Source organism: Emys orbicularis, chromosome 1 (assembly GCF_028017835.1).
Source record: "Emys orbicularis isolate rEmyOrb1 chromosome 1, rEmyOrb1.hap1, whole genome shotgun sequence".
Classification (NCBI taxonomy): Eukaryota; Metazoa; Chordata; order Testudines; family Emydidae; genus Emys; species Emys orbicularis.
Genome location: NC_088683.1, coordinates 144,145,846 through 144,171,775, shown reverse-complemented (window position 1 = coordinate 144,171,775; position 25,930 = coordinate 144,145,846). Strand labels below are relative to the sequence as shown.

General features: G+C 45.2%; 2 pseudogenes; one reads left to right on the top strand and one right to left on the bottom strand.

Annotated features, from left to right (window-relative positions):
• LOC135885884 (alpha-2-macroglobulin-like) overlaps nt 1–25,930 on the bottom strand; it is a 170,762-nt pseudogene that overhangs the window by 69,704 nt on the left and 75,128 nt on the right.
• The window catches only part of LOC135890700 (alpha-2-macroglobulin-like), a 65,102-nt pseudogene that overhangs the window by 22,348 nt on the left and 16,824 nt on the right, over nt 1–25,930 (top strand).

Here is a 25,930-nt window from a genome sequence, read left to right as displayed (position 1 = left end):
AACCATTGACTCGTTTAGAGTAATATCAGATTTATACAGTATAAGTGATACTAGAATCAGGCTTTCTGAAATTATTAAATACCTGAAGGGGTTCACATAAACTTTGATCACCTTTTTAAAAGGAAAACATTACCCACTTGCCAGCACACAGGTATACAGGGCGACTTACAAGTAAAAGACAGCCATCTGCAGATGGTTGTCCTGGTTAATGGGAGTCATCAAGATTCCAAACCACCATTAATGGCCCACACTTTGCATAATTACAATAGGCCCTCAGAGTTAGATTTCATATTTCTAGTTTCAGATACATGAGTGGTACATTTATACAAATAGGATGACCACACTCAGTAGATTATAACCTTTGTAATGATACCTTACAAGAGACCTTTTCCATGAAGCATATTCCAATTACGTTATATTTAACTCATTAGCATATTTTCATAAAATCATATAGAGTGCAACATCACACAATGGATTTGGCCTGATGTGAGGGGTTCTCTCCAGATGCTCTTTTTAAACCGGTCTCAGAAAATAGCTCACGAACAAGAGAAGCGGCGAATCAAACCTGAGAGTGACAAATGGTGAACACTTGGGTTTCTGGAATGGCAAAGAACCCTTCCCATGGGCTTGGGTGCCATGAGGGTTCTCTAAGAGACGGGAAGCATCACCAAGTTAAGGGCTCCAGAGAAACTGGCCAATATTTTCAAACTTTAGGATGCCTGAATTTCTGCCCCTAAACCCACTTTTAAGCAACTAACTAAAAGTGACCTGATTTCCATTGGTGCTGAGCACTCAAAACTCCTAGTGAAATCAACAGGAGCTGTGGGTGCTCAGCTCCTCTTCAAATCAGGCCACGTATAAGTTAGTTAGGTGCCTAATTTAAGGCATCTAATTTTCAAAAGGTAACCAAAGCCTATTTCATGCCGTTGCAGGATGAGTTTTGCTAATAGCAGATATCACTGACTAAAACTCCAACACAAACGGTGAATCAATGGGAATGATGTCATCAAAGGATGACATATCCCCTCTGGCTTGGGTAACAAATGAAGTAGCTGCCCATTGGTTCTCAGACAACCAATCAGAAAGTATGTTTTCTCTGTCTGCACTGAGGTTATAAAAGGCTGCAGGCTCAGACAGGGTCAGCATACTACTGTGGTGATTTCAAGAGGTGGCTTAGCCAAGCCACACTTTGTCAGGCCAGTCATAATCAGGCCAGACCAGGAAGAAATCAAAGAAGGCAAAATAAGAGCGAGAAAACCAAGTGAACAGAGCCAGGAACAGAAGGAAAGAGAGTCAGGCAAGCCAAGCAAAGAAAGACACAGGCAAGTGGAGCCAAGCAAGGAAACATCCACTGAAGCCAAGCAAGTCAAGAAAAAAGCTAGGCAGGCCAATTCCTGAGGAAAGACTCAGGTAAACCAAGCAGAGAAAACAAAAGAAAGCCAAGAAAGTCAAGCTAAGTGTTGCTGGAACACTAGAAGTCTGCAACATGTCTGAGACTGAGTCTGAGTCTGAGCACTCTGGTGAGACCTCAACCGCAAAAGACCCTAAGGCCAAAATCACCCGTTCTTCCCGGGCTGGGCTGCAGTTCTCTGTCAGTCGCATAGACAGATTGCTCCGCAAAGGACAATTTGCAGACCGTATTGGAGCTGGAGCCCCAGTATATATGGCCGCGGTGCTTCAATAAGTGACTCATGAGATTGTGGATATTGCTGGGGAAGTCGCTGCACGCAGCAAGAAGCATCGGATTTCCCCACGGCACTTGCAGCTGGCCATTCACAGCGACTCAGAGCTCAAGAAACTGCTGGGAGGTGTCACCATCTCTCAGGTCGGAGTCCTGCACTTAAATCAGCCTGTGGTTTTACCTTCCAAGAAGAGGAATGGCAGGAGAGCCATCAAGAGAAGGATTGCCCCTGCTCCTGTCCCTGTTAAGTGAGAACAGAGCAAAGGGGAGACTGCCACCCCAGATTTGGGAGAAATGACATTGACTTGATTGCAAGGCTCTTTTCAAATGCATCAGTATGGTCTAATAAAAGCAGTTAAAATGCCTGGTCTTCTTTTGTGAATTAATTTCCTCTTTTACTATCCTACAATTTTAAGGGATCATTCAGTTGGTCAGGTAGCTGCATTGATAATATGGTATAAAAGCCTAGAAAGATAGAACTCAATCATTTCATTAAGAAATTTACATCAGAAATTGTCTAAATGGTGTCAAGTATCAGAGGGGTAGCCGTGTTAGTCTGGATCTGTAAAAAGAGACAAAGAGTCCTGTGGCACCTTATAGACCAACAGACCTATTGGAGCATAAATGTCTAAATCGTGTAGATTCTGGGAGGTAATTTCTGTGTTTTTTTCAGGCATTTCCCCAATAGATTGAAGATTAGGAACATTTTTCCCATAGTGAAGTTGATGTGTATTGCATGTTTTGTGAAAACAGAAAAAAGTAACAAACTCATGACAGAAAAATTTAATCCATTACACATGAAGGATAAAGCCTATGGGCCTGGTTTTTCTTTTTGTTTTGTTCTTTTTGTTTTGTTTTGTTTTGTTTTGTTTTAGTTACCCCATTATAAAACCATTGACTCGTTTAGAGTAATATCAGATTTATACAATATAAGTGATACTAGAATCAGGCTTTCTGAAATTATTAAATACCTGAAGGGGTTCACATAAACTTTGATCACCTTTTTAAAGGGAAGACATTACCCACTTGCCAGCACACAGGTATACAGGGCGACTTACAAGTAAAAGACAGCCATCTGCAGATGATTGTCCTGGTTAATGGGAGTCATCAAGATTCCAAACCACCATTAATGGCCCACACTTTGCATAATTACAATAGGCCCTCAGAGTTAGATTTCATATTTCTAGTTTCAGATACATGAGTGGTACATTTATACAAATAGGATGACCACACTCAGTAGATTATAAGCTTTGTAATGATACCTTACAAGAGACCTTTTCCATGAAGCATATTCCAATTACGTTATATTTAACTCATTAGCATATTTTCATAAAATCATATAGAGTGCAACATCACACAATGGATTTGGCCTGATGTGAGGGGTTCTCTCCAGATGCTCTTTTTAAACCGGTCTCAGAAAATAGCTCACGAACAAGAGAAGCGGCTAATCAAACCTGAGAGTGACAAATGGTGAACACTTGGGTTTCTGGAATGGCAAAGAACCCTTCCCATGGGCTTGGGTGCCATGAGGGTTCTCTAAGAGACGGGAAGCATCACCAAGTTAAGGGCTCCAGAGAAACTGGCCAATATTTTCAAACTTTAGGATGCCTGAATTTCTGCCCCTAAACCCACTTTTAAGCAACTAACTAAAAGTGACCTGATTTCCATTGGTGCTGAGCACTCAAAACTCCTAGTGAAATCAACAGGAGCTGTGGGTGCTCAGCTCCTCTTCAAATCAGGCCACGTATAAGTTAGTTAGGTGCCTAATTTAAGGCATCTCATTTTCAAAATGTAACCAAAGCCTATTTCATGCCGTTACAGGATGAGTTTTGCTAATAGCAGATATCACTGACTAAAAATCCAACACAAACGGTGAATCAGTGGGAATGATGTCATCAAAGGATGACATATCCCCTCTGGCTTGGGTAACAAATGAAGTAGCTGCCCATTGGTTCTCAGACAACCAATCAGAAAGTATGTTTTCTCTGTCTGCACTGAGGTTATAAAAGGCTGCAGGCTCAGACAGGGTCAGCATACTACTGTGGTGATTTCAAGAGGTGGCTTAGCCAAGCCACACTTTGTCAGGCCAGTCATAATCAGGCCAGACCAGGAAGAAATCAAAGAAGGCAAAATAAGAGTGAGAAAACCAAGTGAACAGAGCCAGGAACAGAAGGAAAGAGAGTCAGGCAAGCCAAGCAAAGAAAGACACAGGCAAGTGGAGCCAAGCAAGGAAACATCCACTGAAGCCAAGCAAGTCAAGAAAAAAGCTAGGCAGGCCAATTCCTGAGGAAAGACTCAGGTAAACCAAGCAGAGAAAACAAAAGAAAGCCAAGAAAGTCAAGCCAAGTGTTGCTGGAACACTAGAAGTCTGCAACATGTCTGAGACTGAGTCTGAGTCTGAGCACTCTGGTGAGACCTCAACCGCAAAAGACCCTAAGGCCAAAATCACCCGTTCTTCCCGGGCTGGGCTGCAGTTCTCTGTCAGTCGCATAGACAGATTGCTCCGCAAAGGACAATTTGCAGACCGTATTGGAGCTGGAGCCCCAGTATATATGGCCGCGGTGCTTCAATAAGTGACTCATGAGATTGTGGATATTGCTGGGGAAGTCGCTGCACGCAGCAAGAAGCATCGGATTTCCCCACGGCACTTGCAGCTGGCCATTCACAGCGACTCAGAGCTCAAGAAACTGCTGGGAGGTGTCACCATCTCTCAGGTCGGAGTCCTGCACTTAAATCAGCCTGTGGTTTTACCTTCCAAGAAGAGGAATGGCAGGAGAGCCATCAAGAGAAGGATTGCCCCTGCTCCTGTCCCTGTTAAGTGAGAATAGAGCAAAGGGGAGACTGCCACCCCAGATTTGGGAGAAATGACATTGACTTGATTGCAAGGCTCTTTTCAAATGCATCAGTATGGTCTAATAAAAGCAGTTAAAATGCCTGGTCTTCTTTTGTGAATTAATTTCCTCTTTTACTATCCTACAATTTTAAGGGATCATTCAGTTGGTCAGGTAGCTGCATTGATAATATGGTATAAAAGCCTAGAAAGATAGAACTCAATCATTTCATTAAGAAATTTACATCAGAAATTGTCTAAATGGTGTCAAGTATCAGAGGGGTAGCCGTGTTAGTCTGGATCTGTAAAAAGCGACAAAGAGTCCTGTGGCACCTTATAGACCAACAGACGTATTGGAGCATAAATGTCTAAATCGTGTAGATTCTGGGAGGTGATTTCTGTGTTTTTTTCAGGCATTTCCCCAATAGATTGAAGATTAGGAACATTGTTCCCATAGTGAAGTTGATGTGTATTGCATGTTTTGTGAAAACAGAAAAAAGAACAAACTCATGACAGAAAAATTTAATCCATTACACATGAAGGATAAAGCCTATGGGCCTGGTTTTTCTTTTTGTTTTGTTCTTTTTGTTTTGTTTTGTTTTGTTTTAGTTACCCCATTATAAAACCATTGACTCGTTTAGAGTAATATCAGATTTATACAATATAAGTGATACTAGAATCAGGCTTTCTGAAATTATTAAATACCTGAAGGGGTTCACATAAACTTTGATCACCTTTTTAAAGGGAAGACATTACCCACTTGCCAGCACACAGGTATACAGGGCGACTTACAAGTAAAAGACAGCCATCTGCAGATGATTGTCCTGGTTAATGGGAGTCATCAAGATTCCAAACCACCATTAATGGCCCACACTTTGCATAATTACAATAGGCCCTCAGAGTTAGATTTCATATTTCTAGTTTCAGATACATGAGTGGTACATTTATACAAATAGGATGACCACACTCAGTAGATTATAAGCTTTGTAATGATACCTTACAAGAGACCTTTTCCATGAAGCATATTCCAATTACGTTATATTTAACTCATTAGCATATTTTCATAAAATCATATAGAGTGCAACATCACACAATGGATTTGGCCTGATGTGAGGGGTTCTCTCCAGATGCTCTTTTTAAACCGGTCTCAGAAAATAGCTCACGAACAAGAGAAGCGGCTAATCAAACCTGAGAGTGACAAATGGTGAACACTTGGGTTTCTGGAATGGCAAAGAACCCTTCCCATGGGCTTGGGTGCCATGAGGGTTCTCTAAGAGACGGGAAGCATCACCAAGTTAAGGGCTCCAGAGAAACTGGCCAATATTTTCAAACTTTAGGATGCCTGAATTTCTGCCCCTAAACCCACTTTTAAGCAACTAACTAAAAGTGACCTGATTTCCATTGGTGCTGAGCACTCAAAACTCCTAGTGAAATCAACAGGAGCTGTGGGTGCTCAGCTCCTCTTCAAATCAGGCCACGTATAAGTTAGTTAGGTGCCTAATTTAAGGCATCTCATTTTCAAAATGTAACCAAAGCCTATTTCATGCCGTTACAGGATGAGTTTTGCTAATAGCAGATATCACTGACTAAAAATCCAACACAAACGGTGAATCAGTGGGAATGATGTCATCAAAGGATGACATATCCCCTCTGGCTTGGGTAACAAATGAAGTAGCTGCCCATTGGTTCTCAGACAACCAATCAGAAAGTATGTTTTCTCTGTCTGCACTGAGGTTATAAAAGGCTGCAGGCTCAGACAGGGTCAGCATACTACTGTGGTGATTTCAAGAGGTGGCTTAGCCAAGCCACACTTTGTCAGGCCAGTCATAATCAGGCCAGACCAGGAAGAAATCAAAGAAGGCAAAATAAGAGTGAGAAAACCAAGTGAACAGAGCCAGGAACAGAAGGAAAGAGAGTCAGGCAAGCCAAGCAAAGAAAGACACAGGCAAGTGGAGCCAAGCAAGGAAACATCCACTGAAGCCAAGCAAGTCAAGAAAAAAGCTAGGCAGGCCAATTCCTGAGGAAAGACTCAGGTAAACCAAGCAGAGAAAACAAAAGAAAGCCAAGAAAGTCAAGCCAAGTGTTGCTGGAACACTAGAAGTCTGCAACATGTCTGAGACTGAGTCTGAGTCTGAGCACTCTGGTGAGACCTCAACCGCAAAAGACCCTAAGGCCAAAATCACCCGTTCTTCCCGGGCTGGGCTGCAGTTCTCTGTCAGTCGCATAGACAGATTGCTCCGCAAAGGACAATTTGCAGACCGTATTGGAGCTGGAGCCCCAGTATATATGGCCGCGGTGCTTCAATAAGTGACTCATGAGATTGTGGATATTGCTGGGGAAGTCGCTGCACGCAGCAAGCAGCGTCGGATTTCCCCACGGCACTTGCAGCTGGCCATTCACAGCGACTCAGAGCTCAAGAAACTGCTGGGAGGTGTCACCATCTCTCAGGGTGGAATCCTGCACTTAAATCAGCCTGTGGTTTTACCTTCCAAGAAGAGGAATGGCAGGAGAGCCATCAAGAGAAGGATTGCCCCTGCTCCTGTCCCTGTTAAGTGAGAACAGAGCAAAGGGGAGACTGCCACCCCAGATTTGGGAGAAATGACATTGACTTGATTGCAAGGCTCTTTTCAAATGCATCAGTATGGTCTAATAAAAGCAGTTAAAATGCCTGGTCTTCTTTTGTGAATTAATTTCCTCTTTTACTATCCTACAATTTTAAGGGATCATTCAGTTGGTCAGGTAGCTGCATTGATAATATGGTATAAAAGCCTAGAAAGATAGAACTCAATCATTTCATTAAGAAATTTACATCAGAAATTGTCTAAATGGTGTCAAGTATCAGAGGGGTAGCCGTGTTAGTCTGGATCTGTAAAAAGTGACAAAGAGTCCTGTGGCACCTTATAGACCAACAGACCTATTGGAGCATAAATGTCTAAATCGTGTAGATTCTGGGAGGTAATTTCTGTGTTTTTTTCAGGCATTTCCCCAATAGATTGAAGATTAGGAACATTTTTCCCATAGTGAAGTTGATGTGTATTGCATGTTTTGTGAAAACAGAAAAAAGAACAAACTCATGACAGAAAAATTTAATCCATTACACATGAAGGATAAAGCCTATGGGCCTGGTTTTTCTTTTTGTTTTGTTCTTTTTGTTTTGTTTTGTTTTGTTTTAGTTACCCCATTATAAAACCATTGACTCGTTTAGAGTAATATCAGATTTATACAGTATAAGTGATACTAGAATCAGGCTTTCTGAAATTATTAAATACCTGAAGGGGTTCACATAAACTTTGATCACCTTTTTAAAGGGAAAACATTACCCACTTGCCAGCACACAGGTATACAGGGCGACTTACAAGTAAAAGACAGCCATCTGCAGATGGTTGTCCTGGTTAATGGGAGTCATCAAGATTCCAAACCACCATTAATGGCCCACACTTTGTATAATTACAATAGGCCCTCAGAGTTAGATTTCATATTTCTAGTTTCAGATACATGAGTGGTACATTTATACAAATAGGATGACCACACTCAGTAGATTATAAGCTTTGTAATGATACCTTACAAGAGACCTTTTCCATGAAGCATATTCCAATTACGTTATATTTAACTCATTAGCATATTTTCATAAAATCATATAGAGTGCAACATCACACAATGGATTTGGCCTGATGTGAGGGGTTCTCTCCAGATGCTCATTTAAACCGGTCTCAGAAAATAGCTCACGAACAAGAGAAGCGGCTAATCAACCTGAGAGTGACAAATGGTGAACACTTGGGTTTCTGGAATGGCAAAGAACCCTTCCCATGGGCTTGGGTGCCATGAGGGTTCTCTAAGAGACGGGAAGCATCACCAAGTTAAGGGCTCCAGAGAAACTGGCCAATATTTTCAAACTTTAGGATGCCTGAATTTCTGCCCCTAAACCCACTTTTAAGCAACTAACTAAAAGTGACCTGATTTCCATTGGTGCTGAGCACTCAAAACTCCTAGTGAAATCAACAGGAGCTGTGGGTGCTCAGCTCCTCTTCAAATCAGGCCACGTATAAGTTAGTTAGGTGCCTAATTTAAGGCATCTAATTTTCAAAAGGTAACCAAAGCCTATTTCATGCCGTTGCAGGATGAGTTTTGCTAATAGCAGATATCACTGACTAAAACTCCAACACAAACGGTGAATCAATGGGAATGATGTCATCAAAGGATGACATATCCCCTCTGGCTTGGGTAACAAATGAAGTAGCTGCCCATTGGTTCTCAGACAACCAATCAGAAAGTATGTTTTCTCTGTCTGCACTGAGGTTATAAAAGGCTGCAGGCTCAGACAGGGTCAGCATACTACTGTGGTGATTTCAAGAGGTGGCTTAGCCAAGCCACACTTTGTCAGGCCAGTCATAATCAGGCCAGACCAGGAAGAAATCAAAGAAGGCAAAATAAGAGCGAGAAAACCAAGTGAACAGAGCCAGGAACAGAAGGAAAGAGAGTCAGGCAAGCCAAGCAAAGAAAGACACAGGCAAGTGGAGCCAAGCAAGGAAACATCCACTGAAGCCAAGCAAGTCAAGAAAAAAGCTAGGCAGGCCAATTCCTGAGGAAAGACTCAGGTAAACCAAGCAGAGAAAACAAAAGAAAGCCAAGAAAGTCAAGCTAAGTGTTGCTGGAACACTAGAAGTCTGCAACATGTCTGAGACTGAGTCTGAGTCTGAGCACTCTGGTGAGACCTCAACCGCAAAAGACCCTAAGGCCAAAATCACCCGTTCTTCCCGGGCTGGGCTGCAGTTCTCTGTCAGTCGCATAGACAGATTGCTCCGCAAAGGACAATTTGCAGACCGTATTGGAGCTGGAGCCCCAGTATATATGGCCGCGGTGCTTCAATAAGTGACTCATGAGATTGTGGATATTGCTGGGGAAGTCGCTGCACGCAGCAAGAAGCATCGGATTTCCCCACGGCACTTGCAGCTGGCCATTCACAGCGACTCAGAGCTCAAGAAACTGCTGGGAGGTGTCACCATCTCTCAGGTCGGAGTCCTGCACTTAAATCAGCCTGTGGTTTTACCTTCCAAGAAGAGGAATGGCAGGAGAGCCATCAAGAGAAGGATTGCCCCTGCTCCTGTCCCTGTTAAGTGAGAATAGAGCAAAGGGGAGACTGCCACCCCAGATTTGGGAGAAATGACATTGACTTGATTGCAAGGCTCTTTTCAAATGCATCAGTATGGTCTAATAAAAGCAGTTAAAATGCCTGGTCTTCTTTTGTGAATTAATTTCCTCTTTTACTATCCTACAATTTTAAGGGATCATTCAGTTGGTCAGGTAGCTGCATTGATAATATGGTATAAAAGCCTAGAAAGATAGAACTCAATCATTTCATTAAGAAATTTACATCAGAAATTGTCTAAATGGTGTCAAGTATCAGAGGGGTAGCCGTGTTAGTCTGGATCTGTAAAAAGAGACAAAGAGTCCTGTGGCACCTTATAGACCAACAGACCTATTGGAGCATAAATGTCTAAATCGTGTAGATTCTGGGAGGTAATTTCTGTGTTTTTTTCAGGCATTTCCCCAATAGATTGAAGATTAGGAACATTTTTCCCATAGTGAAGTTGATGTGTATTGCATGTTTTGTGAAAACAGAAAAAAGTAACAAACTCATGACAGAAAAATTTAATCCATTACACATGAAGGATAAAGCCTATGGGCCTGGTTTTTCTTTTTGTTTTGTTCTTTTTGTTTTGTTTTGTTTTGTTTTGTTTTAGTTACCCCATTATAAAACCATTGACTCGTTTAGAGTAATATCAGATTTATACAATATAAGTGATACTAGAATCAGGCTTTCTGAAATTATTAAATACCTGAAGGGGTTCACATAAACTTTGATCACCTTTTTAAAGGGAAGACATTACCCACTTGCCAGCACACAGGTATACAGGGCGACTTACAAGTAAAAGACAGCCATCTGCAGATGATTGTCCTGGTTAATGGGAGTCATCAAGATTCCAAACCACCATTAATGGCCCACACTTTGCATAATTACAATAGGCCCTCAGAGTTAGATTTCATATTTCTAGTTTCAGATACATGAGTGGTACATTTATACAAATAGGATGACCACACTCAGTAGATTATAAGCTTTGTAATGATACCTTACAAGAGACCTTTTCCATGAAGCATATTCCAATTACGTTATATTTAACTCATTAGCATATTTTCATAAAATCATATAGAGTGCAACATCACACAATGGATTTGGCCTGATGTGAGGGGTTCTCTCCAGATGCTCTTTTTAAACCGGTCTCAGAAAATAGCTCACGAACAAGAGAAGCGGCTAATCAAACCTGAGAGTGACAAATGGTGAACACTTGGGTTTCTGGAATGGCAAAGAACCCTTCCCATGGGCTTGGGTGCCATGAGGGTTCTCTAAGAGACGGGAAGCATCACCAAGTTAAGGGCTCCAGAGAAACTGGCCAATATTTTCAAACTTTAGGATGCCTGAATTTCTGCCCCTAAACCCACTTTTAAGCAACTAACTAAAAGTGACCTGATTTCCATTGGTGCTGAGCACTCAAAACTCCTAGTGAAATCAACAGGAGCTGTGGGTGCTCAGCTCCTCTTCAAATCAGGCCACGTATAAGTTAGTTAGGTGCCTAATTTAAGGCATCTCATTTTCAAAATGTAACCAAAGCCTATTTCATGCCGTTACAGGATGAGTTTTGCTAATAGCAGATATCACTGACTAAAAATCCAACACAAACGGTGAATCAGTGGGAATGATGTCATCAAAGGATGACATATCCCCTCTGGCTTGGGTAACAAATGAAGTAGCTGCCCATTGGTTCTCAGACAACCAATCAGAAAGTATGTTTTCTCTGTCTGCACTGAGGTTATAAAAGGCTGCAGGCTCAGACAGGGTCAGCATACTACTGTGGTGATTTCAAGAGGTGGCTTAGCCAAGCCACACTTTGTCAGGCCAGTCATAATCAGGCCAGACCAGGAAGAAATCAAAGAAGGCAAAATAAGAGCGAGAAAACCAAGTGAACAGAGCCAGGAACAGAAGGAAAGAGAGTCAGGCAAGCCAAGCAAAGAAAGACACAGGCAAGTGGAGCCAAGCAAGGAAACATCCACTGAAGCCAAGCAAGTCAAGAAAAAAGCTAGGCAGGCCAATTCCTGAGGAAAGACTCAGGTAAACCAAGCAGAGAAAACAAAAGAAAGCCAAGAAAGTCAAGCCAAGTGTTGCTGGAACACTAGAAGTCTGCAACATGTCTGAGACTGAGTCTGAGTCTGAGCACTCTGGTGAGACCTCAACCGCAAAAGACCCTAAGGCCAAAATCACCCGTTCTTCCCGGGCTGGGCTGCAGTTCTCTGTCAGTCGCATAGACAGATTGCTCCGCAAAGGACAATTTGCAGACCGTATTGGAGCTGGAGCCCCAGTATATATGGCCGCGGTGCTTCAATAAGTGACTCATGAGATTGTGGATATTGCTGGGGAAGTCGCTGCACGCAGCAAGCAGCGTCGGATTTCCCCACGGCACTTGCAGCTGGCCATTCACAGCGACTCAGAGCTCAAGAAACTGCTGGGAGGTGTCACCATCTCTCAGGTCGGAGTCCTGCACTTAAATCAGCCTGTGGTTTTACCTTCCAAGAAGAGGAATGGCAGGAGAGCCATCAAGAGAAGGATTGCCCCTGCTCCTGTCCCTGTTAAGTGAGAACAGAGCAAAGGGGAGACTGCCACCCCAGATTTGGGAGAAATGACATTGACTTGATTGCAAGGCTCTTTTCAAATGCATCAGTATGGTCTAATAAAAGCAGTTAAAATGCCTGGTCTTCTTTTGTGAATTAATTTCCTCTTTTACTATCCTACAATTTTAAGGGATCATTCAGTTGGTCAGGTAGCTGCATTGATAATATGGTATAAAAGCCTAGAAAGATAGAACTCAATCATTTCATTAAGAAATTTACATCAGAAATTGTCTAAATGGTGTCAAGTATCAGAGGGGTAGCCGTGTTAGTCTGGATCTGTAAAAAGTGACAAAGAGTCCTGTGGCACCTTATAGACCAACAGACGTATTGGAGCATAAATGTCTAAATCGTGTAGATTCTGGGAGGTGATTTCTGTGTTTTTTTCAGGCATTTCCCCAATAAATTGAAGATCAGGAACATTTTTCCCATAGTGAAGTTGATGTGTATTGCATGTTTTGTGAAATCAGAAAAAAGAACAAACTCATGACAGAAAAATTTAATCCATTACACATGAAGGATAAAGCCTATGGGCCTGGTTTTTCTTTTTGTTTTGTTCTTTTTAGTTACCCAGTTATCAGAGACGCTAAGCTGTGGCCACACTCAGGAAGTCCGGGTGCACTATATCCTGAAGCCAGAGGCCGTGGGGAGCAGAAGGAAATCGTCTTTTACTATTTGGTAAACCTGGACATACTGATCTTTTCTATGTATAGGTGACAACAAGAGATAGGCTCAAGTGCCTGCCAGACAATCAGTCCCTGGACAGTAATTCTAGGTGGGGCCCCAAATTGTGTGTGGCCTGGGACAAGAACTTGTACCTATATTACCCATAATCCTTCACACTCTTTTCCTTGGGCTGATGCTCTTTGCTGAGCCCCAATGCTGGATACCAACATTTTATGAGGAGAAGAAGAGGAACTGGGTTCTATTGCCCCTGATTAAACACAAAGAATTTTGCTAGCAGAGATCAATAGAGCAGCTCTGCTGTCTCCAGCCACCTGAGGCCCAAAATTCCTGACATTCCTCTCACAGGTTCCCCCATTCTAACACCTCTCCTACTCATAATACCCATAACAGGAAGGCTTCTTCTTCCATGCAGGTGATGGCCAAAGGAGGCATTGTGCGAGCAGGGACCCAGGCTCTGGCTGTGGAGCATGGTGATGGTGAGCTCTCACCAGCCCTTCCCTTATCTTTGTCCCGGGAGGCTAGGCCACTGTGACTGAAACACAGGCTGCTTCCATATGCAGTGAGAGGATCATCATGTGCCATCCCCTGAGATGGGGGGAAAAAGAGGGGGAGAACGAATTTCTTTCCTCTATAGCCATTCTAGCTCTGCAGCTCTTGCCGAGCTCTAATCCCCCCCAGCGCCTCATATCTCCTGACTGATATATTCTTTGTCACTGATGTCAGTCTCAGGAGACTCTCATCTTGAGTAATTCAGGCTGGGTTTGCTTTAACCCTTGTGTAGAAATCCCACCCAATCTGCATCCCTTCCTCAGCCACCAGGCTCTTACAAAATCCTCCCTTTTATTTTCTGGGGCACGTGGGGCTTCTGGGTTCCTGAGGGACACAGTTAATGATGAGGGTCTAGAAACTAGATTGAGTCTCACCAAACTCAGGTCACCAGTATGTGCCAAAGCAGTAAGAGCCGATGTTCTCATCAGTAAATCAAGTTCCATTCCCTGTGTTTCCATGTGGTCGGAATCCCAGCCGTAACAAGTTTGGCATGAAGGGAAGCCTAGAGACTCTAGAGAGGTGTGTGGCCCTAGCCTGGAGCCAACTTCCTGTAACTTAGCCTTTCTCTCTTGTTTTATTTGCCAGTTAATGGGACCTTCTCACTGATGCTCCCCGTGGAGTCTGATATCGCTCCCCTGGCACAGATGCTCATATACACCATTTCACCCAATCAGGAGCCTATTGCTGATTCAGTCAAATTCCAGGTCAAAAATTGCTTTGCCAATGAGGTGGGTGTCTTGATTGAGAAACCCCAATTCACTTGAAGTCATTGATTAGAGAGCAGCAGCTGTTTGTATCTATTTATTTAGAGTTGCAAACATTAAAACAGTCACTTATCATCAAATGCTCTGGGTGATTTTACCATATATTAAAAATAGCCCTGAGATTAACTGATTTGTGGTATTTCAGATGAGGTGAGGAGGTAGAATAGATTTCATAGCCGAAGGGTCCTCCCAGACAACACACTACCAAGAGCCCCTCCTTGTAAAACTGACAGGGCTCCAGCTCTAGCACCTCCACTGATCTCCACTGTGGCACTGTGGGATGGCAAGGGAGGTGGGTTTGTCAGGTAACCAGGTCACAATCTAGTTATCTTACTACCATCACCTTAAACGCAGCCCAGTAACTGATAGGCAACCAGTGCAGATCATGGAGGACAGGTAACAGCCGTACAGCCTCCATTCAAGGGACAGATCTAATTCTTGCTGTATATTCTGGCTGCTTCCCTCCATCCTACCAGCATCACTTTCATCTCCTCCATACTGAACTCCAGCCAGCCTACCCTTATCCAAGCCACATGTTGTATCAAGCAATCAGTAAATCATTCAGTAGCACTGACTAGATTGGATGAGACAGAGGAGAGCTAGGTGTCCTCAGCCTGTTGAAAGACCATAGCCTATGTCCTCCTAATGACCCCATATACTCTTTGAAGAAGAGAGAGGACAAGATGTGCCCTGTGCAACCCCACATGAGAGGGCCCTCAGAGCGGAAGAGCAATTGCCCAAAACTACCCTTGGGGACCCGTCTGAGAGACAGGCACCAAGCCACCTAAGGGCTGCCCCTCTTCTCCTAGGGTTCACAGGCAAACGAATGCCCCTTTGAGGTCAGTGGTATCAAAGGTGGTTGATAATATCCGCTTGGACACCTGTACCCAGATCAAAGGTATTTAGGTGCCTAACTTCCATTAATTTCAATAGAAGTTAGGGGTCTAAATATCTTTGAGGATCTGGGCCCTGATCTTTATTCATCATCTGGAGATCATCTACCTAAGCAGTTAGTGCAGTCACTATACCAGATCTAGGTCTGTACCCAGGTTGGCCAGTGTCAAGGGGAGCCGAGGCATCTAGATACTGTGAGAGCTGTTTCACCACAACCTTCTCAATAATCTTAACCAAAAAATGGAATAATAGGTACTGGGCCCCAGTCAACCAGATTGTCAGCATCAAGTGACAGCCACACAGTAGCTTCCTTAAGAGAAGCTGACAGCCTGGGAATGGGTTGACAGTTTCCACCAGGCCCCAGTCCTTCCCCGCTAGCCTTCATCAGCCAATGAAGACATGGGTCCAAAGCACTGCCTGTGTAGCTCAGTGTATTCCCAATACCTCTAGAGCCTCATTGAGGATCACTGGCCTAAACTCAACAAGAGGAGGGCTTAGTGTTTGTCAGGTGATAGAATGAGGAGTGGGCCTTGTTGGAGTGGAGATATATACCTATCTCATAGAGCTGGAAGGGACCTTGAAAGGTCATCGAGTCCAGTCCCCTGCCTTCACTAGCAGGACCAATTTTTTGCCCCAGATCCCTAAATAGCCCCCTCAAGGATTGAACTCACAAAGCTGGGTTTAGCAGGCTAATGCTCAAACCACTGCTCTGGCAATTTCCAGCTGGTGGATGGATTCTTGGGAGCCATTACCCATCTGCAGCATCCAGGTCCTAGACTGTTCTTCATTTTACAAGGGCTGCTGTAAAATCAGCTCCCTGATGGCCCACAATCCCTCCTGGTATATCCAGGATGCAGCATAGGCTCTGGGCCCAGAGCACGGGTGTGTCCACTGTACAAGCAGAGCCAGCAACCACTTGGGGTAGTGTCTTGGTGTTCATGGTAGCCATAAAATCATGAACTGAGTCATCAATGTGAACAGAGAATTTACCAAGCACCAATTGCTCCAATGCCACCTTAGAGAGTAACTGAATTTCAGTAGATAATAATGTATATCTGTTTGGGGAGCCCAGGACTGCACTAACAGCAGGCTGCAGGGCAGGACTGAGGGGCATTGGCAGGTCTGTGTGGGGAGCCCAGCACTGGAATAGCAGGGGACTGCAGGGCAGGGTTGAGGGGCATTGGCAGAGCTGTGTGCAGCGGTTCCAGGACTGAGTTGTGCTGCGGGGCAGCGTGTGACGGTACCTGGAGAAGTAGCTCCTCTAATACCTTTTCTGGGGTTGCAGGTCGACTTGCATTTCTCACCGGCCGAGGGCCTCCCCGCCTCCGACACTCGCCTCCGGGTCGGGGCCTCCCCAGGCTCCCTGTGCGCCGTCCGTGCTGTGGACAAGAGCGTCCTCCTCATGAAGCCTGAAGCCGAGCTCTCTCCCAGCTCTGTAAGTGCCAGCCTGGCCCAGTGATCAACAGGTGCAAGAGCTGGTCTTCTCTTAGGGGCTGTGGTAGCAGAAAATGATGCAGCCTGGTCCAAGCAAGACCAACTCAGTGCTGAGGAGTGGCATCTACTGGAAAAAAAATCCCTTCAGTCAGTGCGGATGTCTTAATGCTGTCCTGCCCTTATCTTGTCTTCTTTCACTAGGTGAGAAGCAGAGAACTGGGCAACATTTAGATTGCAGGAACTTTTTCAACTCCTTTGGGATGCTACCATGTCTGGAAACAGCCCTGGTCAATGGGGCTGCTGATTTTCTCCTGTTCAGGGCCTATTATTCATTTATTTATTTACTTATATTGGTGTAGCGCCTACAGGCCTAGACCAGTCTCAGGCACTTTACCAACATATAGTGAGTAACAGTCCCTGGCTAAGAAAGAAGGACCATTGATATGAGCATTAGAGCCTTTAGCAGGTACTTTGATATAGTTGATCATAATAGCCAGAGCAACAAACTGCCCTCAGCCAAAGAAGCAGCTTCCCTCTTTCCTTCTCCCTGCTCTGTAGTGTATTTACTGCTCTTGGTTTATTTTCTATCACTTCCACCTTCTCTCTGTATATATCTGTCTGTCTGCCTCTGCCTGTCTGTCTCCCCCAGCAGTGTTTCATGGCACTTGGTACTGATGAGGCCAAGTGACACAGTTCTGTTTGCCCAGGTGTATAACCTGCTACCAGTGAAGGAACTTCAGGGGTATCATCATGGCACAGACATGCTGCCGATGGATCCCCAGGAGGAGTGCATTGCCGCAGAGAAGATAATTGTGAATGGAGTCACCTATGCTCCAGTGTCGGAGCCAGATGAAGAGGACACTTATAGCATCTTAAAGGTAAAGTCTCCTCATCCTGTCCTTGTGGCTGTGGGGAGATGAGGACATTTAAACCTGCTGTGAGTGGCATGTGGTGCAGGGCTAGCTGCTCTGGAGTGCTGATCACGGAGCTATATCTGGAGCAAGTACAATGGCGGTGCAAGCTTCCACCATGCACTGTCCCTCATCAATGTGCTTCAGCTTTGACCTGGAAAGATCAGGTATGAGCACCTCTAGGGTGAGGCAAATGCTGTCTTCATGGGCTTTTCAATCCTTGATCTCTCTTCCACGGCTGCTAAAAAGGGGCGTGTTAGTGCTTATGGTGAAGGTGTTCTTTGAAAAGGGGGGCACCTGAGCCACTAAGAACTGGCCTAATACTCACCAGCTCATTTCACATAGCAATGAATGACCAGTATATAGGAACGCCTTGGATTCAGTGCTGATTTGAGACTAGACTGGAACTGGTGAACTACAAACAAAATAATCCATGTGCCCTTACCATTCCCCAAGACTAACGAATGCCCTCTGAGCTGGAACTAGATTGGAACCAGACATCTAGAGATAAGACTCTGTATTCCATTCCCTGATTCACTCAGACCTCTGACCTGGGGTTGGATTGGAAATTGGAACCAGTGCCCTAGAGATAAAAGGACCCTGTATCCTAATCCCTTATCCCTTTGAGCCATCCAGTCTCCCAGACCTGAGACTGAGTGTCATCCTGTGCTCTATGGGTAAGGCTAAGATTTCGCCACGGTTATTTTTAGTAAAAGACATGGACAGGTCACGGGCAATAAGGAAAAATTCACAGAGCCCGTGACCTGTCCGTGACTTTACTAAAAATAACGGGGGGGGGGGGGGCGCGCAGGGCTAAGTAGGAGGGGGAATGGAGTCCCAGGGGCTGCAGTGGGGGTGCAGCCATGGGGGGCACACAGCCCCCGCTCTGGAGCTGGCCGCAGCTGCGGGACAGGGGTGTGCGGCCCCTATTGCAGCTCCCACCTAGCCCTGGCTGCAGCAAGGAGGGGGAGAGTTTGGCGGGGCGGATGGCCCTGGCAAGCTGCAAGGGGGGCACGTGGGCCCTGTTGCAGCCGCCCGGCAGGGGTGCATGGCCCTGGCTGCAGCCCCCAGCAGAAACCACAAGGCTGGGGCACACAGACCCGGCTGCAGCCCTCGCCAAGCCTGGACGCCACAGGGCTGGGGCTGCAGGGTCCTGGTTGCAGCCAGTCCCAGCTGCAGGGCAGGGTCACACAGTCCTGCCTCCACCTCCTGAAGTGTAGAAATCACGGAGGGCCGGTAAAGTCATGGAATCCGTGACTGCTGTGACCTCCATGACTAAATCATAGCCTTATCTATGGGTAATAGGCTCCATATCCCATCAAGGAAAAGTGTCAAGGTTTCCTCCTTGCTCATTAAACCCCTAATACTGGTGTATGCAGTGGTGTTGTAGCCATGTCGGTCCCAGACCAGGTGAGTGAGGTAATATCTTTTATTGAGCCAATTGGTGTAAACTCAAAAGCTTGTCTCTCTCACCAACAGGAGTTGGTCCAATAAAAGATATTACCTCACCCAACTTGTCTCCCTAATACTGGTGTCAGTTCTGGAATTTCAACCTCAACCGAAATAAATAACAAAATGTGTGTTGGGTTTTTCCCTACAGGAAATGGGTTTAAAGGTCTTCACAAACTCCAAGGTGAGAAAGCCACATTATTGCCTCCAGTTCCCTCAAGTTGCTTGGGGTTACAGAAGTTCTGAAGGATTTCACAGTGAAGCCGGGATATCAGCACAAGCACTCAGGAGAACTGGTAAAGGCCAAAGGCCTCACAAGCATTCTGTTCTGAGCTGAGGGCGCATCTGTGTTTTGGGGTGAACGCTGTTGCTCATAGCTGGCCGCATGCTAGCTCTAGTGTTGGGACTGGGGTTGTGGATTGAGCATTTGGAAGTTTTTCCCACATCATGAGGTGACCACTCCGTCTTGAAGTTTGAAGTTGGGGCACACTTCTCCTGACAGAGTGAGGGGCCTGCTTTGATAGCCTCACCCTTGGAGGTTAATGGAACCAAATTGTTTCTGGGAGTTCTGAGGGAGAATATTATGCTGCTGGCAGACAAATCTGTGGGTAGCTCGCTAAGACTCTACAATGATCTTCCATCCTCAGGCATCAGTAGAGAGTTTCCCCAAGCACAGCTTTCTACAGAGTCATCATTGTCACGCTGTCTGGAGTGGCTCACAACCATGACTGTCTACCTCAGGGCAGATTGTCAGAAAACAGGGCAACACCCCAAACTGGTGGTGTATTCTATAGTTAGATTTCACCAAGCCAGGGACAAATGTTAACTCCTGGATCACTATATCAATCTTACCATGGAGTCACAGACAATCCCCTTAGATTCTCCAGTCTATCTTGCCACCCAGACAAACTGAACTTTGTGATAAAAAGTCACTTATACAAAAATCACCTCACATTTTAGAAGGCTTTCAGTCCCAAGAGACTAGTCACTTACCCCTAGATCTTACACCAAAGATAATGCTGGTAGCCAATTTTATAGTAAACTAACTGAAGGTTTATTAGCTAAGAAAAGGAAATTAGAGTTATTGAGAGGTTAAAGCAGGTAAAATATATGCATAGATGAGTCACAGTCTGTAATTCCAAATGGTGGCAGTGATGTAATAAACTGCCAGTTTCCCAAGTCTTTTCAGGGTACCCAGATTGTCTCTCCGCTTCGCATCTGGGGATCTCCGCTTCGCATCTGGTACACTTCCCTGTAAGAGTCCAAACAGTTCAGAGATGCAGGATCTTTCCTTGAATCCATACTTATAGCTTCTTCTCACCAAAAACAAGCTGACAGGGTTACTGCCCACGTGGGTTTTTCCTTTGATGACAGAGTGAGGAATGCATTTAGAGTGTTTGACCTCTGATCATCACACATAATGACCACTTGCTTTGAAATCTGCACTTTTCTGTTAAAGTTCTTCATTTGCATTGCACAAGGCTTCTTTCTTGTTTGATGGGTTATTTAGTTACAGGGTTTACACAATGTAAATGTTTGCTACTACATTATAATAGGATACAGATAAGTGAAAACAAAGCAAGTAACATCCCACTCGTTTTCATGAAGTTGAAACACCACATACACTCTGATACATTTAACAATCACTTTGATCTATACTCACTCACAAGTGAATTGGCCGGGAGCTGGCACCTGGTCAGTCAGGGTCACAACCATGGTTTATGGATGATTAGGGACAATTGAAGTGGGAGGGAGAAATCTTGATGATGGAATTAGTCAGCTTCAGCCTGGGTCTTCTGCCACTGGCACGTTATGGCACCAATACACCCCAGGTTTTTAGACCCTGATAGTGAATCCAGGTCTTTAGGTGGTATCCTTAGCTGCTGCCCCTGACCAACAGCTTTAGTGCTAATGGCCTACAAACCCACAGCAGCCATGTCCCGGTCCTCCAATTGGATGGACAGGCAGCACTCGCAGTGAGTACCTGGGCTATTTAAAGGCCCCACCAGGAAGAGGAAGCTGTCTGAGCAACAGATCATTGCCTGCTGATTGCTGCCTGGACAGCCTCACCTGACCCTGCCTTGCTGTCTCGCCTGGTCTGGCCTCCCTGATGCACTGACCTGACCCCTTGGATTGGAGCTTCCAGCTACTGACCCCTGAGAAAACTCTGACCACTGCCCCAGGCTGCCTCTGATACTGATCAACCTCCCAGCTGCTCCATCATCTGCCCACATTTGACCACTGCTCTGGACTGCCTCCGCCACCAGACATTAGAGAGGTTGAACCTGACCAATTCCAATATAAAGATTTTCTTAACTCTTATGCCATAGCTGCTATTCCAGTCCTGGGCTCCCCACACAGCTCTGCCAATGCCCCTCAGTACTGCCTTGCAGCCCCCCTGCTAGTCCAGTCCTGTTCAAATGGTAATAGTAGCTTCTATGATAAGCAATATCTATATAACCTTTAGGGCTAACCCAGGCCAAGCATTGGGGATCTTTTGCTTGTGTGATCCTTGCCCCTCAGACTCCAAGCAGCATAAAAAATACAGTTCCTCCTTATTAGGGCTTTTTATCCCTTTGCCCCTTCTCTGAGTTGCAAATTCAGTCATTGGGAGTAATTCAGTGGCCCGTCTCCTCTTCTTGGTGGAGGGGAACAATCAACTGATGTTCCACAATGGTTTGTCTGGTGTTGATGGCCCTTCTTTTGTGTCAGACTGGTATTTCACACTCGTTGATGCTTCTTTTCTGTCTGGTGATTCACAGTTACAGAGCAAACACTAAATATTACCTTAGAACATGGGATACAGATATTATAAGTGAGATTAATGGCTGCAGCTGCTTACAAGGATTCCGTAAAGTCTAAACACTGAACACATTTTTATAACTCTAATGCCTAGTTTAACAATACTAATACACAGGTGAGCAAAAAATGGCTGTTATTTTCCACACACGAAAAAATAAGGAAAAATGGGAAAATAATTTTTTTAAACATATTTTTTGTGGATTTTTAAAATTTTCATCCAAAATAAAAAAAGTTTTTTTTTTTTCAGTTTTCCAACAACCCCGCCCCCCCCCCCCCCCGAAACTGTTGATGGAAACAGTTTTTTTATGAGAATTTCCATTGAGTCAAAATAAAATCTTTGAGAAAATTGTTGTGACCAGCTCTAAGGCCGATCCTTTGAAAGGCTGGGGGCTTCGCAGTGATGGTGGAGCAGAAAATGACATGCTGGAGTCGTGATGTGACCCCTCAAACATGCTTCAGACATAGAACTTTCCATTCCCACCCTACCCACCACAACCGATTTGGGTGTCTGATTGCACCAGTGTAGCTGGAGGGGAAAGTGTCCCAGGGTGTGTCTAAATTGCAGTGGGAGGTGTAATTTCCAGGTCTGACAGACACACACGTGCTAGCTTTGATCAAGAGCTAGTGCGCTAAAAAGAGAAGTGTAGCTGTTGCAGCATGGATGGGGGGTTGGGACCCTACGTATGTACTTGGGAGGCTAGCCTGTCATGCCCTCACTGCTACACTTCTATTTTTAGCACACTAGCTTGATCACAGGTAGTGTAGTGTACATACATCTACCCAAGCTGGAAATTACACCTCCAGCTGCAGTGTTGATCTACCCTCAAAGATGGAAGCATCAGGCTGGTATTGATGCATTATATCTATGTTAATCAGTTGTACTCACACCACCCAGGACATGCAAGGGTACTGGACTCAGGTTACCCTGTCATGGCTCAGACCCTTCCAGCAGCGGTGGAGACAGTTCGAAAGTATTTCCCAGAGACATGGATTTGGGATTTAGTGCCTTTGACGTGAGTAGCTGGTTGTTGCTGTTTTAACATTCCCTTATTTTTTGTGATGATAATATGAATTCCTGATGGTTACTGAGCCTCTTTCATCATCCCAAAGTGCTTTTCAAACTCTGTGTATGCAGAAATCACTCAGCCACCTGCGGGCTGTTCCCCAATGGCAGATGTTTACAGTGCAGAACAACACTGCACAAACATCTAGAAAAGAAAGTGAAAAAGAGCCCCATTTCCAATTGAAATTGCAGGGGGAATCTAAGCATTTGGATTGTAATGACCCAGGGTGAGCCCCCCTCTTCTTCTTAAAAGGGTTGTGGGGTCTTTAATTATCACAAGTTGTCAAAATATCAGCTGTATGTGTTATCTGAAAGACAGCACCTCCTCTGGCACAACACCTCCCAGCACAATGGGCTCAGTGCTAATTCAGAGGGGAGAGCACCCCCTACTGAGTCCCCACATCACTCCCTGAAGCACTGCATCATACTCGAGCATTGAGCTCAGTGTGGACTCAGAGGGGAGAGCATTATCTACTGAGTTCCCCACATCGCTCCCTGGAACACTTGTGATTTCCTTCAGTGTCTGACCAGGCTGTGATCACGATCCTAGCTCTCTTTTTGTCACCAGCTCCAACGGAAGTGCTGAATTGCCCTTGACAATCCCTGATACCATCACAGAATGGAAAGCTAACGCATTCTGCACCTCAAGTGACACTGGCTGTGGCCTGTCCCGAACCGTGTCCCTCAGAGCCTTCCAACCCTTCTTCGTGGAGCTCACCCTGCCCTACTCCGTGGTGCGTGGCGAGGCCTTCACGCTAAAGGCCACTGTCTTCAATTACCTGACCCGCTGCATCAGGGTAAGAGACACTCACACCATCCCCGTGCAACCAAACCCACAGGCCACACTTCTCTGCTTCACAAACTCCTGTGTCTGTAGCTCTTTTTAGCCCTCGGTCTCCCTGCAGCCTCTGTCCTCCCCAAACACCTGTGCACCCAAGCCTCTATGCTCCTGTAACTCCCAAGCACCCCAAACCCCTGTAACTCCAAATCTCTACACCCCTGTAACCATCTACACTTCTAAACCCATGTGTTCCCTCAACCCCCTCTGTCCCTTATGGTACCACAAACCCTGTCCTGCCCAATTCTCTGCACATCCCATCTGCCGTACTGTCTGCATCTCTAGTTACTACTAATTTCCCTGGCCCCCTCCCCGATGACACCTCTCTGGACAATTGACAGGTCAGCATCTCACTGGCTTCATCTGCCGACTTCCGAGCTACCCCTGTGGAGAAGGAAGAGGACTCTTATTGTCTGTGCGTGAATGGATGAAAAACGGTGTCCTGGGCTGTGACCCCAATATCTCTGGGTAAGAAGCATTCTAGCTCTGATATCTTTGGGGGCCAGATGGAGTGGCACAGAAATCTTAGGGGGCAGGGACCTGGTAGCTCAAAAATCTGTTGGTAGGGGATTCAACTTCCCTAAGACCCTTCTTTGTGGTGTTTTACTCCCATCCTTGGTTGGGGAGTGATAAGCTCCTCCTCAGACAAGACAGAGAACCCTAGATGGTTTTCAGCTGTTGGACCCCTCCATTCAAAAGACACTGTCTGTACAGTGAGGACCTCCATCAACATACTCCTCTCTAACACACCAGTGAAAGATGAGAGCTGGCTGGGTCTCTTCTTTCAGCAAGAAAAGCAGGTTATAGTCCTTGGTTCTCACTTGGGCCAGAACAGTCATCCAGAATGAGGGTGATTTGTGATGAGACTGGAAGCCTGAGATACAATTATCACCCACCTGCTTCATACCTGCCCATATCACATAGTGGAGAAACCATTTAGTTGAGACACCCCATGGAAAACTTAAAGTCCTGGTTAAATGGCCATCCTGACTAAGAGAAGAGCCCATCTGAAAGAACTTAAATTGTTGTAAAATCCTTTGCTGATTTAGAGACAGGCATGAAGCCTATCCACTGATCCAAAAGAGATTTGAACTCTGAGGTATCTGAAATCCAGCTCAGATCTGTATACAGCTTTGTGGTTTGAGATCATCTCGCCACTGAATACAAATACAAGTGTGACAATGAGATTCATTACCTTTCTCCTTTATTTGATCTTTGTTTCTTCTTTCATTCTTCATTTGGCAGCTTTGTTAGTAATGAATCAGAGCTTAGCATTTCTCAAAGCCTCCCTGAAGTGTCTAGCTCCCCACTGAGCTCTTATTATAGCCCTGGTATCTGGCTGCTCAAAATCAGCAGACAGCCATTCCACCTCTGCCCTTCATCCCAGTGGAAATGTCTCCCTCTTTGCTTCACAGATATGAAGTGCACAGCAATCACCTATAACTATGGAGATATTTTTTTCAGAGGTCTAAACTCATGAGTAGACAGCACCAGCGGCTTTTCAAGTGGCCAAAGGCACATTCAACTATCATTCTGCACCTGCTGAGCCTGTGGTTGAAGCACTCCTTGCTGCTATAGAGGTAGCCAGGGTATGGCTTCATGAGCCAAGGGAGTAAAGTGTAGGCTGGATCTCCCAGGATCACTATTGGCATTTCAAAATCCCCATTGGTAATCCTCTGTTCTGGAAAGAGAGTCCCTGCTTGCAGCTTTTTGCATGTGTCATGCACCTTCTCTGACCATCCCATGTTGATGTTGGTAAAACTTTCCCAGTGATCCACCATAGCTTGCATTACCATAGAAAAGTACCCCTTTCTTTTGATGTACTCTGGCAAGGTGGTCTGGTGCCAAAATAGGGATATGTGTGCCATCCGTTGTCTCACTGCAGCTCAGGAACCCCATCGCTGCAAAACCATCCACTATGTCTGGCACACTGCTGAGAGTCATAGTCTTATGTAGCAGGAAACGATTAATGGCCCTGCACACTTGGATGACAGCAACTTCCCACGGTGGATTTCCCACTCCAAATTGATTCCCAACTGATTGGTAGCAATCTGGTGTTGCAAGCTTTCACACAGCGATCACCACTCACTTCTCCACTGTCTGTGCAGCTCTCATTTTGGTGTCAATGTGCCGGAGGGCTGGGGTGAGCTCTGCACACAGTTCCAGAAAAGTGGCCTTGCACATCCACAAGTTCTGCAGCCATTGCTTGTCATCCCATACCTGAAGAATGATGTGATCCCACCAGTCAGTGCTTGTTTCTCAGGCCCAGAACCAGTGTGCCACCATCTGCAGCTGCTCCGTCACTGCCA